Raw genomic sequence first — 14,614 nt, forward strand, 5'->3', positions numbered from 1 at the left:
AGATTTAAGAAATGCTAAAAATAGGGGCCGGTGCTGTGGCACAGTGGGTTAATGCCCTGGCCTGAAGCGCAGGCATTTCATATGGATGCTGGTTCTAGTCCCAGCTGCTCCAGTTCCCACCCAGCTCTCTGCTCAGGCCTGGAAAAGCAGTGGAAGGTGGGCCCCTGCACCCCCGTGGAAGACCTGGAAGAATCTCCTTGCTCCTGTCTTTGGATAGGCACAGCTCCAGCCATTGCGGCCAATTGGGGAGTGAACCAGTGGATGGAAGACCTCTCTCTCTCTCTCTCTCTCTCTGACTTTCAAATAAATTAATAAAATCTTTTATAAAAAGGAAATAAATGCCAAAAATGAAAAGCAAAATGTTGATCATATGATTAATTAGAAGTAATCAGAAGCAAATGAATGAAATAATGAAATCCATACGTGATATGAAAGAATATTTCTCCCAAAGAGAAATCAAAATGAAATCTTGGAAAGGAGGAATTCAATAAAAGAAATTAAAAATGCAGTGTAATGCCTAAACAACAAAATCAGTGAAGCAGAAAAAAGAATATCCAACTTAGAAAACAAAGAAAAGGAGGGGCCAGTGCCGTGGCTCACTTGGTTAATCCTCCACCTGCGGTGCCAGCATCCCATATGGGTGCCGGTTCTAGTCCCAGCTGCTCCTCTTCCAGTCCAGTTCTCTGCTGTGGCCCGGGAAGGCAGTGGAAGATGGTCCACGTGCTTGGGCCCCTGCACCCGCATGGGAGACTAGGAGGAAGCATCTGGCTCCTGGCTTCGGATCGGCATAGCTCTGGCCATTGCGGCTGTTTGGGGAGTGAACCAATGGACAGAACACCTTTCTCTCTCTCTCTGTCTCTCTCTCTCACTGTAACTCTACTTGTCAAATAAATAAATAAAATCTTTAAAAAACAAAAAAGCAGCAGCACATAGCCATTACCTGAGAATAAAAATGCCACATCCTCACTGGCAGAGAGTCACACTATAAAGAAAAGTTCCAACATGAAATCACCAAAATCCCGTCAGAAAGTGATACACAGTATCTTAGTGAACCTGCTGCCAGAAGCCTTTTAGTGCATAAAGCAAATAGGCATGTATGCATTATTTTACATAACTAGAATTATGCTGCTGCTGTTCTCTGACATCTCTTGGTTTTCTTTTGCTCATAAACATGTTTCATACATCTTTTCATGTCAGTAAACATCTATAAACATTTTCCTTTTTAGGGATTTTTAAAATTTTTATTGGAGAGGCAGAGACAGACAGATAAAATAAAAAGTGCTCCCATCTCTCTGCTGGTTCTCTCCCCATCCCCAGATGCCCACAGATGGCCAGGGCTGGGCCACACAGAACTGGGAGGCAGGAACTCAATCCAGGCCTCCCGCATGGGTGATGGGAACCCACCCACTTGAGCCATCACCTGCTGCTCCCAGAGTGCACATGAGCAGGAGTGGGGCTGGGACTCACACCCAGGCACTGCCACATGGGTGCACGTGTCCTGACAGCACCTACCCAGCAGCCTGAGTGTCCACCTCAAGACCTCATTTCAGGATGGTAGCGCCCTCTGCAGTGTATGGCTACCAGAACAAAGTCAGCAGTGAGTTCACGGGTGTGATTTCCAGTGTTCACCATCACAGTCCCTGATACTCCATTCTTGGGTGTGATCTCTGTTCCACCTGTCTGACCCCTAGTGACCTTATATGCTTGGTTCTTCTGATAAGTAATACTTCTAAATGACATGTCCTAATTCTTTATCATTTATATACAGAAATGCAAGTTTTTTAAAGATTTATTTATTTATTTGAAAGAGTTACACACAGAGAGGAGAGGCAGAGAGAGAGAGAGGTCTTCCACCCGGTGGTTCACTCCCCAATGGCCGCAATGGCTGGAGCTGTGCCAATCCGAAGCTGGGACCCAGGAGCTTCTTCTGTGTCTCCCACATGGGTGCAGGGGCCTAAGGTCTTGGGCCATCTTCTACTGCTTTCCCAGGCCACAGCAGAGAGCTGGATCGGAAGTAGAGCAGCCGGGTTTCGAACCAGTGCCCATATGGGATGCCGGCACTTCAGGCCAGGGCGTTAGCCCTCTGCACCACAGCGCTGGTGCTGCAAATTTAAATTATTTTGTCAGCTACCTAGATACTATCATTAATTCTAAAAACTTTATATAAATTTTAATTTACATGGTATATCATCTATGAATAATGAAAAGCTGAATCTTTGTTTCTCTCCTTGAGTCTTTAGCTTCTTTGTCTTTTCTCATGGTGCCAGCTTGGATGTCCACATGTAACAACATTAGCTGTAGTCAGAGATGTTAGTACTCCCTCTGGAAGCAACCATGACAGAAAAGTCAGTGACCTCCAGAATCCAAGCGGTGCAACTAACAGGCTAGGATATACGGTGATATCAATTTGTGTATCTTAGTTGTATAAAATTTTCTATACCAAGCAAACGAAATATTAACATTCTTTTCAAGCATATTTACATTTAAAAAATTGGCCATAATTAGGTTATAAAAGAGGTTTTAGATTACTAATCAGTGGATAGATATCAGACACTGTGTTCAGACTAATGAAAATTAGAAAGTAAAAACAAAAGAACAGTTTCTAAAATCGCTTGAAGCTGAAAATTAAGTAGCATGTTATTAAGTAGCTTGTGGACTGGAAAGTCAAAAAAATCACATTTAGAACTGAATGACAATGAAAACACTGCATGCCAACTTTTTTTAAAAAAAGATTTATTTATTTGAAAGTCAGAGCTACACAGAGAGAGAAGGAGGGGGGAGGAGGGAGAGAGAGAGAGAGAGAGAGAGAGAGAGAGAGAGAGAGAGGCCTTCCATCCTCTGGTTCACTCTCCAATTGGCCACAGCGGCCAGAGTTGCACTGATCTGAAACCAGGATCCAGGAGCTTTTTCCAGGACTCCCACGCGGGTGCAGGGGCCCAGGAACTTTTGCCATCTTCTACTGCTTTCCCAGGCCACAGCAGAGAACTGGATTTGATGTAGAGCAGCCGGGACTCAAACCAGCACCCATATGGGATGCTGGCACCACAGGCGGCGGCTTTATGGGCTACACCGCAGGACCGGCCCTTTGATACATTTCTAAACCTATCTTCAATGCATAAATTCCTGGGAAATTATGTATTGGCATTTTGGGCAAAAGAAGAAATTTTGTATGCAAAAATAAAGCAATTAATGACTAGAAATAGTAATCAAAAACATCACACTCCCAAAGCTCTAAGCCCAGATAGCTTTGCTAATAAAGTCTACTAAATTTCTAATCTCTTACAAGGTGTTCCAGAAAAGAAATAAAAGCAAAAACTGCCCATATAATTTCGTGATTCCGGGGTAATCTTGATTCCAAAGCTGTGAGGAAAATACAAGACAGCAAGCCCAGGGAAAACCTCCTGTCGCAGGGGTCTCACAGTCTCTCAGCCTGGGTGCACTGAACAGGGAGTCGCCTGCACCGAGGTAGCCGCAGCCCGGCACCGGCTGTGCAAGCAGAGGCACTGGTGAGCGGACTGCAGCCCACCGCCGGGATCTGGCAAGGGTCGAGTCCAAAAGGCAAGGCCAACAGAGCCTGGTAGGACAGAGGTCAGGTGGGGAGGGTGCCTGCCGAGCCCCGGTGCCGGGAACCTGGAGGAGAGATGGGGACCTGCCTGCCGGGGCTCCCCGGGCAGGCGGGGTCCGGGTCAGCAGCGGCTCCTCAGGGCGCTCGCGGGCAGGGCCGTCACGGGCAGCCGGGGCTGCTCCCTTCTCCCCGGGCGCCGGCTGCAGGCACCGCTGCTGTCAGCGCCCGGCTTCTGGGGCAGCCGGGAGGGGCGGGACACTCGGGCTTCCTGGGCCGGCAGTCGCAGGAGCGCCCTCTTCAGGCAGGGAGCTGTGGTGCCGCGCTCCCGCTGCCCCGCATCACTGCGCAGGCGCAGAGAACTCCCCGCGCCACTTCTGGACGCTCAGCAGCCTTGGAGCGGCTTTGGCTGGCCGCCTTTGCACAGTCGCCAGCGTTCCTTTCTGATTGGTTGGTTGGTGCCTTCCACGGTACCCAATGGAAGTGAACCTCTCAGGAGCCCTTATTTGAATAGCGGGGCTATAAATGCGCTGCGCGGGGCTGCGTCAGCCGTATTGTGGTTATTTTCTGAGACCGAGGGTTGTCGCCTGCAGGATGTCCAGCGCGCCAGGCTTGACCTTCAGGACCGGAAGACGCTGTGGAGAGGCCCGAGGGAAGAAAGGGCCAGCACACGGACACGAGGGCTCCAGGTGCCGGGCGGGTCCGCCTCCCGCCTGGAGAACATCCCGGTGCCCGGTGCCCGGTGCCGCGCATCGCGTCGCCATCCCCGCGCTGCCCCTGAGGCCCGGTGAGTCCTGTGGTCAGCGTCTGTGGGGGCGTCGCGGGGTGGGGGTCGTGACCGGAGGCCCGGGGCGCTCTCCCGGGGGTGGGAGCCGGGAGGAAGCCTCCAGGACGCTGGGAGTGTGCGTGTCGGGGACTCGGTGCTGCTCGGGGGGCGGCTGGTCTGCTGGGTGTCCTGCTGCGGGTGCTGCCGGGGCGGTGAGTTCCTGAAGTTGGAATAGAGGGAGGAGTTTGTTTTTTTTTTTTTTGTCGTTGGTCATGGTTAAATTCCACGTGAGAATTACGACCTGCGCTGTGTTTTCATTAAGATTGTGTGTGTGTGTGTGTGTGTGTGTGTGTGTTGTGTAAGGTTTCTTGCAACGCTTCTGTTTCTCATGCTTTGGGTTTATCGTTGGGAAGTATTGGGTGCGGAATCATGTTACCTCTTGGGCGATGGTTTTTAGCGTGACTAGTATTCATATTTAGGGCGTGTTCTTGCGGTGTTGTTGCGGTGTTGGTTAGTATAACTGCCTTGTCTACTGAAGGGTGTCCTGTAACTTGGGGGTCACGTGTTGGCGTTTTGGGTGCCTTCCAGTTGGGCGGGTGTGTAGAATGATGTGAAGGTGGGTGGTGATAAGGTAGAAATTGTTACTGGGTTTTAGAATGCAGAAGATGGAGTGACTTGAGGTTGAGGAAGTTGGCCTTTGTGGTTGTCCAGCTGTGGTGTCCTAGTGATGAAAGCTGGTTAATGTGGGTGCTGGTGTGGTTGATTGGTCATCGTTACACTTTTTTTTTTACTTGATTTTTTAAAATTTTTACTTGAAAAATTTTTTTTTTAGTTTATCAATTTTTTTGTTTTTGAGGTAGCATTCTTGGTTCCCATTGTGGTCGAAGGCTTAGTGCTGCACCAAGTGAAGAGTTCAACAAGTACAGAGTGAAAAGCCCGTAGCTGAGCAGGAGTGTAGGCAAGGGCTGTAAATGGTCATCAGATGAAAAGGTTCTCAAATTCAACCTAAATTTTAAAAGTCACAGAATCATTAAAACTGTAGTAGCGTCTAATTCTCCAGTGTGACAAGAGATTGAAACCAAAATTTGTGGGGCCAGTAATGTGGTAAATGGTAAAGCAGGTAAAGCTGTCACCTGCAATGCCAGGATCCCATTTGGGCTGTGGTTTGAGTTCTGACTGCTGCACTTCCAATTTTTGTTCTAAAGTTTAGCACCTGCATGTAGGAGAGAACATGCAGTATTTTTCTGTGTTCAGCTTATTTCACTCAACATGATGTCCTCCCGTTGCAGCCTTTTTTTTTTTAAATATTCATTTGAAATACAGAGTTGGGGCTGGGGGAGAGAGGCAGACAGACAGACACAGATCTTCTATCTTCTGGTTCACTACCCAATGGCCACAATGCCCAGGACTGGGCTAGTCCAATATCAGGAGCGGGCCCTTCACCTGACTCTCCCATATGAGTGTAGGATCCCAAGCACCTGGGCCATTCTCTGCTGCTTTCCTAGGTGCATTAGCAGGTTGTGGACTGAAAGTGGAGCAACTGGGATCTGAATCGGTACTCATATGGTGTGCTGATGTTGCAGACAGCAACTGCACTGCTCCACCATGCTACAACATTGGTCCAGCTACTCTTTCTTTGTGCATTTGTCTGATGATGGACACCTTGGGCGATTGGGTATTTTGGCTATTGTGAACACTGTTATAAAGCTGGTGAACACGTCTTTGACACAGTGTGCTCATATTTGTTGGGTATGTACCCAGTTGTGGTATTGCTGGATCATATGGTAGATCTATTTCTGGTTTTTTAAAGAAATATCTATAGTGTTTTCTACAGTGGTTGCTGTAATTTACATTCACACTTAACAGTGTGTAGGAGTTTTCCTTTCTCCATGTCCTTGCCAGCATTTGTTGCTCCTTTGGATAATAGTCATCTGACAGGAGTGAGGTGATATCGTATCATAGTTGTTTTTTTTTTTTGTAAAGATTTATTTATTTATTTGAAAGAGTTACAGAGAGGCACAGAGAGAGAGAGAGGTCTTCTATCCAATGATTCACTCTCCAGATGGCGATAAAGGTCAGAACTGCGCTGATCTAAAGCCAGGTGCTTCTTCCCGAACTTCCACGCGGGTGCAGGTGCCCAAGGACTTGGACCTTTTGCTGCTGCTTTCCCAGGCCACAGCAGAAAGCTGGATCTGAAGTGGAACATCCAGGAGTTGAACCGGCACCCATATGGGATGCCGGCACCATAGGTGGCGGCTTTAGCAGCTATGGCACAGAGCCGGCCCCTTATGATAGTTTTGGTTTGTTCTCCTGCGAGGCCCACAGTGCTGGGATGATGGAGCGACAGCATTCTTCAAGAAGCACCAGAGACAAGTTTCAGAGAGCTTGTCTGTTTATTAACAATCAATCTCAAGCTTTTAAAGGGCAGGCAGAGGTGTCGTAGCTAATTCAGGGCAACACTAATTCTGTAGGGTAAAGCTGATGTGATATAAGGTAAAGCTGTGCTTCTCCAATCAGCTTGAAAGTCATGTAGCCTTTGTAGACTCCCAGGTGGTCCTGATGGGCCTGGGCCACACCAGGGAGCTGCTTACCTGATTGGCAATTACAAGGCCCTTGAACAGGAAGTGTGAGGGGGGGGAATGTGCCTGGGGCTCCTGCCACCTGCCAGCAGTCAGGTCATAGGGTCCTTCCTGGGAGGCATGGTGTGCCACACCCTCTTAACCTCCTGCATGGGCTAGGCAGGCAGTCTCCCAGTCAGGCACAGGGTCACACTCCTAATGATATTGAGCATTGTTTTCATATGTTTTTGGCTATTAGTATTTCTTCTTTTAAGAACTATCTATCCAGGTCCTCTGCTCATTCCTTAACTGAAATGGTTATTTTTCTGTTCTTCAGTCTTTCATTGTTATTATCTTTATTGTTACTGAAATTAATGAGGAATTAGATGGCTACTTATGTGGTTAACAGGGGAAATTAGGAAAGAAGAAATATTGTTCACCAAAGATTTTTTTAGAATCTTTATTTGGAAGTGGGAAATATTTGGGAGTCACTTTCTTCAGTTATATTATATACAATAAAAGTGATTTTTTGGCTTGTTGAAATAATGAAATGTGATAGTGCATAATTGTCGGGAAGAACTGCACATAATTAGAGAACATGAATGCGTGAGAGTAAGATTTGATTTTGGGAATGTTGGTTCATTGTATTGCTGTGGTCCTAAAATGCTTGTGATGGGAGCTGATAGTTTTGTGTAAAATGTTAAGTTATTTGGTAGATGGCTACAGGAGTGATATTGTGGGAGATGAGGAAGCCTGCAGAAAACCCTCCCAATTGCAAGGCATCTGACTGCGTTAATTAGGAACGGGTCATTATAAATAAATTGGATCTGAGAATCAGGGATGTGTCAACAATGCATAGAAAGTGCTGTGAGTGCTGTGGACAGCTGGTCAGGAGGAGGGAATGCGTGTGATTAAGAAGCTTCAGGTGGTGGTTTAGGATGTGTTTGTGGGTTGAATGATTGAGTCTTTAGAGTAGAAGCCATTCAGGAGAGGAATGCCTATTAGTGCAAGGCTATCAATAATAAGAGATGAATTATTTCTGTGTTTCAGATATCCTGTTCATTGTTAAGGTTGTGGGTCTTATCTCTGGAGCTTATAAATAATACAGCTTTGAGGAATGGGTGTTTACATATCTGTAGAAATGATAGGCATGATTGGTTACATGCCAGTGGTAACTATTTTTTAAACTGAAAGGTGTCAATTTTATTCACCTACCACATATATTAACGATTAACTGGAACCACCTGGAAATATGTAGCTACAGGGTGTTCTTGCAGAGTAGTTAGAAATAGAAGCTGTGAAAGCAAGCTGATCTGCGTTAGAATCCTAACTTTCATTTTTCAGCCTCAGGTCTTAAGCTTAGGCGAGGCAGTTAACCACAGAGAATTCTAGAACTGTTAAAGGAACATGACTCCTAAATGTAATTATAGCTGATGTGGGGCTAATGAATGTTAAGACTAGTGTGGCTAAACCAAGAAGGTGTAACAATAAGTGGCCCACTGTAATATTGACTGTTAATTAGATGGCTAAGATTGTGTGTTGAATAAATAGAGTAGTAATACAGGAGTAAGTGGGACTGGTGTGCCCTGAGGGAATAAATGGGCTGTTGATGCTTTTGTTTTATTGCAGAAACAAGTAATTTCTGCTCCAGCTCATGGTGGTATAGCTATTTCTAAATTTATTGATAATAAGGTTGTGGGTGTAAATGATGGAGGTAACAGTGTTGGTAGACTTGTTGAAGCAATGAATATAGTGAGTGAGTAGTATTAGAGGTCCGATTCATCTTTAATGTTGTGTATCGTCTTTAAGAATGAGTTGCATTAGGTATTATTGAATGGAGACTGATTGCTCTATAGGAGGTTGGGGGAGGGGAATAAAATATTAGGGAATAAGATATTGAGAATTACAAGGGCCAATATTGTTGGAGTAATGAAAGGAGCAAATAAGGTTTTGCTTGTTCTAATGGAATTTCATTTTGTGATGATGCAATCACTTTTGGTGTGGACTTAATTGTGGGGAGCAACTCGGACTAGACTGTTACTGAAATTAAGACTTATTCTATACATCTGCTCTCCCACAATATGGCGCTGGGAGAAGAGTAAACAGCTTCTACACAGCTGCCTCCAGTTCAACCAATAAACTATAGGACCTGCTCCTGATTGGAGGAGAGCAGCGTACTCGGTGTGTGCGTAGCAGAGTTGGGATTGGTGGAAGAGGCTATAAAGGAGGAGAGAGACAACATGCACCAGGAACATCTAAGGGGAACACCTGAGGAACATCTGAGCAGCCCCCGAGAGAGCCGGCCGGTGGTGTGCCGCTCCCCCGCGGAAGTGGGGAAAGTGGCAGGGGGAACCGCCCTTCCACGGAGGTGGAAGGGTCAGTAGCCACCCCGGGAAGAACCAGCAGCAAACCCGGGGAGGGCCGAGCAGACAAAAGAACAGCGCAGGGTCCTGTGTCGTTCCTCCACGAAGACGGGGAGCGACATAATGGTGCCGTGACTCGGATATGAAGCTTAGGAGGGATAATGGGGCCGTGATTCGGATAGGAAACCTAGGCAGGGTTTAGTGTCGTTCCTCCACGAAGAGGGGGAGCGACACTTAATAGTGTAGGTATATTTGGAGAACTTCAGTTGGAAGAAAATGAATAGTGGTGCCTACAATCTTTGGGATAATAGGGAGAGATCATTTTGATATATCTAATTGTGGCATTTCATTTTGGGGATTGTTCTCAGTCTTTAAAAAAGTTAATGCTAATTAGCTACATAATGATGATATGACAAAGGTATTGATCATTTTTTTTTTTGGACAGGCAGAGTGGACAGTGAGAGAGAGTCAGAGAGAAAGGTCTTCCTTTTGCCATTGGTTCACCCTCCATTGGCCGCCGCGGCTGGCGTGCTGAGGCCAGCACACCACGCTGATCTGATGGCAGGAGCCAGGTGCTTCTCCTGGTCTCCCATGGGGTGCAGGGCCCAAGCACTTGGGCCATTCTCCACTGCACTGCCGGGCCACAGCAGAAAGCTGGCCTGGAAGAGGGGCAACTGGGATAGAATCTGGCGCCCCAACCGGGACTAGAACCCGGTGTGCTGGCGCCGCAAGGCAGAGGATTAGCCTATTGAGCCACGGCGCCGGCCATATTGATCAGTTTTCAAAGTGCTTTTATGGTACTGAAGTACAATAGGCATGATGTTGTGGTTGGACCCACAAATTAGGGGATGCTGGGTGTAGTGAATGGGAGGGTTCCTTGATTGAAATATACTGGAATGGCATCTGTTTTTAGGTCTAATAATGGGATGGCTGATGAGTGTAAAACATCCTTGGTTGAAATTAGTATACAGATTGGCATTTCTGTACATAGAACTACTCAGTTAGGGAGGAGTTGTTAATTTTATCTGTTATGTATAGAGCTCATGAGAATGGAAGTGCAAATTAAGATTAGTGTAAGAACTGGTGAAATGTTCTTGGCTGTTTCTACTTCTTGGGCATTTATAGTACTTGCATTTTTTTTTTTTGACAGGCAGAGTGAACAGTGAGAGAGAGAGAGACAGAGAGAAAGGTCTTCCTTTGCCGTTGGTTCACCCTCCAATGGCCGCCGCGGCTGGCGCGCTGCGGCCGGCGCACCGCGCTGATCCGATGGCAGGAGCCAGGAGCCAGGTGCTTTTCCTGGTCTCCCATGGGGTGCAGGGCCCAAGCACCTGGGCCATCCTCCACTGCACTCCCTGGCCACAGCAGAGGGCTGGCCTGGAAGAGGGGCAACCGGGACAGAATCCGGCGCCCCGACCGGGACTAGAACCCGGTGTGCCGGCGCCGCAAGGCGGAGGATTAGCCTAGTGAGCCGCGGCGCCGGCCAGTACTTGCATTGTTTACTTTAGTTGCTAATGTATGTGACATAAACTAAAGAATCAACAACCAATGGAGAATCTTAGTGTGTGAATATGAAAGAGAGTAGTTGTTCTGCGATGATTGATGTAGCACCTTAAAGTCCTAGTTGGAATTGGTGTGTCATAAAGAGAAAAATGAATTCAAGCTGGATTAACTTAACTTGGCAAATTTGTATAACATTTTTACTAGCAGGTTTATTGAGAAAGTCACAGTGATATATGGCTGGCTTCCAATCAGTTGTAGGGGGTTTGGTTCCTTCCTTAATTTAGGATTCTACAAAAATAGCTCTTCAAATACATGCTGTGGTATTGGGCACCATGTGAAGTCATTCAGGGTTCATGGTTGAGATCAGGTATGGATGCTTCTCATTTTGAGGCAAAACATTCTTAGGTAACAAAAATTAAGACTACCATGGCTATTAATAAAATAAAGGAGCCCATTTTTGATATGGTATTTCATTTTGTGTATGCATCAAGATTGTCTTATGCCTATAATCCCAGAAAATGTTTTACAAATACAATTGCAAAGTGAATTTTAGCTCAGGTAGAATTGAGCGTATATTCTGAAAATGATAGGAATCTGAGTGAATCCTCCTTTGATTGCAAATAGAGCTTCTATTGGAAAGATGCAATAGAGCTGTGCTCCAGCACAGTGTCATGAAGAACAGTACTTAACAGTTGGCTAGCACAATTCCTGTGAACACCTCTGACTGTAAGTAGGAAGATGAAATCCAGCGTTCATAATGTGCCTGGGCTCTATTGATACCACCTCCATATATGGTTGCTAGTGAAATAAATACTTTTATTTCCGTGGGAGTAGCGATAATTATGGTACTTGTGTAAAATATGCTCTGGAGTTAATGTCTGTTCCTGCTGTAAGTATATGGTGAGCTCAGACAGTCTTTAAAAACCAATATTGGCCAGTGCCACGGCTCAATAGGCTAATCCTCCACCTGCAGCACTGGCACACCGGGTTCAGGTCCCAGTCGGGGTGCCGGATTCTGTCCTGGTTGCTCCTCTTCCAGTCCAGCTCTCTGCTGTGGCCCGGCAGTGCAGTGGAGGATGGCCCAAGTGCTTGGGCCCTGCACCCGCATGGGAGACCAGGAGGAAGCACATGGCTCCTGGCTTTGGATCGGCACAGCGCGCTGGCTGCAGCAGCCACTGGGGGGTGATCCAACGGAAAAAGGAAGACCTTTCTCTGTCTCTCCCTCTCACTGTCCACTCTGCCTATCAAAAAAAAAAAAGAAAAGAAAAAAGAAAAAACAATATTGGGGCCGGTGCTGTGGTGCAGTAGGTTAATCCTCCGCCTGCAGTGCTGGCATCCCACATGGGCAACGGTTCTAGTCCCGGCTGCTCCTCTTCCAATCCATCTCTTTGATATGGCCTGGAAAAGCAGTAGAAAATGGCCCAAGTGCTTGGGCCCTTGCACCCACAAGGGAAACCTGGAAGAAGCTCCTGGTTTAGATCAGTGCAGCTCCAGCCATTGTGGCCATTTGGGGAGTGAACCAGCAGAAGGAAGAGCTTTCTCTCTGTCAATCACTCTCACTGTCTGTAACTCGACCTCTTAAATAAATAAATAAAATCTTAAAACTATGTTCATGCAAGCTCATACTACTACTAAGTATCTAGGTGGTTCTTATTCCTTCAGAACAACTGATTCCAGAGAGTGAAATTATTCCAGAAACAGGTAGGATCAGCGTATATACTTTGGGGTGGCCAAAGAATCAGAATATGTGTGGTATAAACTTGGGTATGTCCTCTAGCCATGTCAAAGAATGTGATGTCGGCTCAGCGCTGTGGCTCACTTGGTTAATCCTCTGCCTGCGGCACCGGCATCCCATATGGGTGCCGGGTTCTAGTCCCGGTTGTTCCTCTTCCAGTCCAGCTCTCTGCTGTGGCCCGGGAGGGCAGTGGAGGATGACCCAAGTGCTTGGGCCCCTGCACCCACATGGGAGACCAGGAGGAGGCACCTGGCTCCTGGCTTTGATCGGCATAGCGCCTGCCATTTCAACCACTTAGGGAGTGAACCAACGGAAGGAAAGCCTCTCCCTCGCACTCACTCATTCATCTATAACTCTACCTTTAAAAAAAAAAAAGAATGTCTAGGTTGTAATTACCACTACTCATATAGGAAGAATAGGAGATTGCTGTAATTCATACTGGTCATACAAAGAGTGATGTTTGATATTGGGCTAGCACAGGTGGTTACATATTAATAATTGTGATGATGCAGTTAATGGTTTCAGGAATTGATACAACACCTGCCAGCTGAAGTGAAAAGATGGTTCAGTCTATGGGAGCACCCGCATGTTCAGGATTACAGGCCAGGGGTGGGCAACTGTCCCTCCTGCTCCCAACCCAGCTTCTGCTATAGGGGAATTGAGTAGTAAAAATGTGTTGTGTGTAATAATCAAAACCTCATGTTATTTATTCAATGAAGAATTATATTTTGTACAATATCTACTGGAAAGAAAAGGTTGGTGACTGCATTCCCCAAGGGCTGAGAAGGGGGCTTTGTGTGCCTTCTCCAGGACAGTTCTCAGAAATAGCACAGAGGCCTTCGTTTTCTGGAATGTTCTCTTGTGTGCTTTTCTTGACTTTCTCACTTAAAGCTTTAGGAAATTTTACAAAACTTCTCCTCATGGAGGTAAATAGTAGGTAGACATCGATGAGGCTGTTAAGCTTTTGGAGACTCGGGATTGTCTGGGGGAGCAATCTTGACACAGAGGGACAGACACACGCAGTGGGAAGAATATGCAGAGAGTGTCGGGATCTTGGCAGTCCTGCATTGGAGCAGGCCACTGCTCTTGGGACCCAGCCGCAGTGTGAGCTGCTGCAACCCTGCCTTCTTTCATTGAAGTTGTTCATTTCCCCTACAGTGTTGAGATAGCTACAGACATCTTTCCAAGCAGGTGTCTTAAAACTCACACCATTATTGGAAATTTGCACTACCAGTATGAACAGTGGTTTTTAAACTTTTGACATTACTGGAATTAGAGAAGGTGAGCTCTTTAAAAGTAGTGCAAGTCATTAGGATGACTCTCCCATGTGCCTCCTTTCCACGTGGGACAATGACTATGTGTCACTGATCCTCTTGGCTACAAGACTCAGGCTTCCTGTCCTCATAGGAGGGCAACTTTGATGAGGGTGGAGTGAATTCAGAAACCATGTGGTTTCCAGAGGCTCCTGAACTCACTCACCACAGCAAAACCTGCAGACTCTTGAATCCTCCCAGTGTCTGCTTCCTTGATACTTCATACTGTGTATGATAGGAAATATCATAGGTCATTGATACTGCACACCTCTTACTGTATGGAGCTGTACCAGGACTCTCAGCCTCGGAGCCAACTATAGTTCAAACCCATTTAACAACAATACCTTCAAAATTATGTGATGTAGTTACTCTAACAGGACAAAATTCAAAGTGGGGAGGCTGGGAAAAGTCCTGGTGGTTGCTGTTAGAGGTTTTTGGGCATGTGACACAGGATGAGGAGCACTGTGATTTCTTTGAGTGATTCAGAAAATTAGAGGGAAAAGTTCGCTAAAGATCTCATAACTAGATTGTCTTGATTGGCTTCAAGTTAGCCCGGGTCTGTCCCTTGTACTGTAGACTGATGTGGTCATGAACTTCATAATGAAGGAATTCATATACTTGTGATTCTAGAGAGGAAGTGAAGGTCTGAGCTCATGAGTGTGCTGACTGCAAAATCATTAGAGAACCAGCCACAGAAGTTTTTCATCTGCTTTGGTTCTTTTGATTACTGGAGGAAAATTTCTCCGGCAAGATTCAAGTTCCTTTAATTTGTGATTTCCTTTCAAATTTGCAGATGATTATTGAATCTTAATGCCGC

This window comes from Oryctolagus cuniculus, chromosome 21 (genome assembly GCF_051225735.1).
Source record: "Oryctolagus cuniculus isolate XC-2025 breed Fujian yellow rabbit chromosome 21, ASM5122573v1, whole genome shotgun sequence".
Lineage (NCBI taxonomy): Eukaryota > Metazoa > Chordata > Mammalia > Lagomorpha > Leporidae > Oryctolagus > Oryctolagus cuniculus.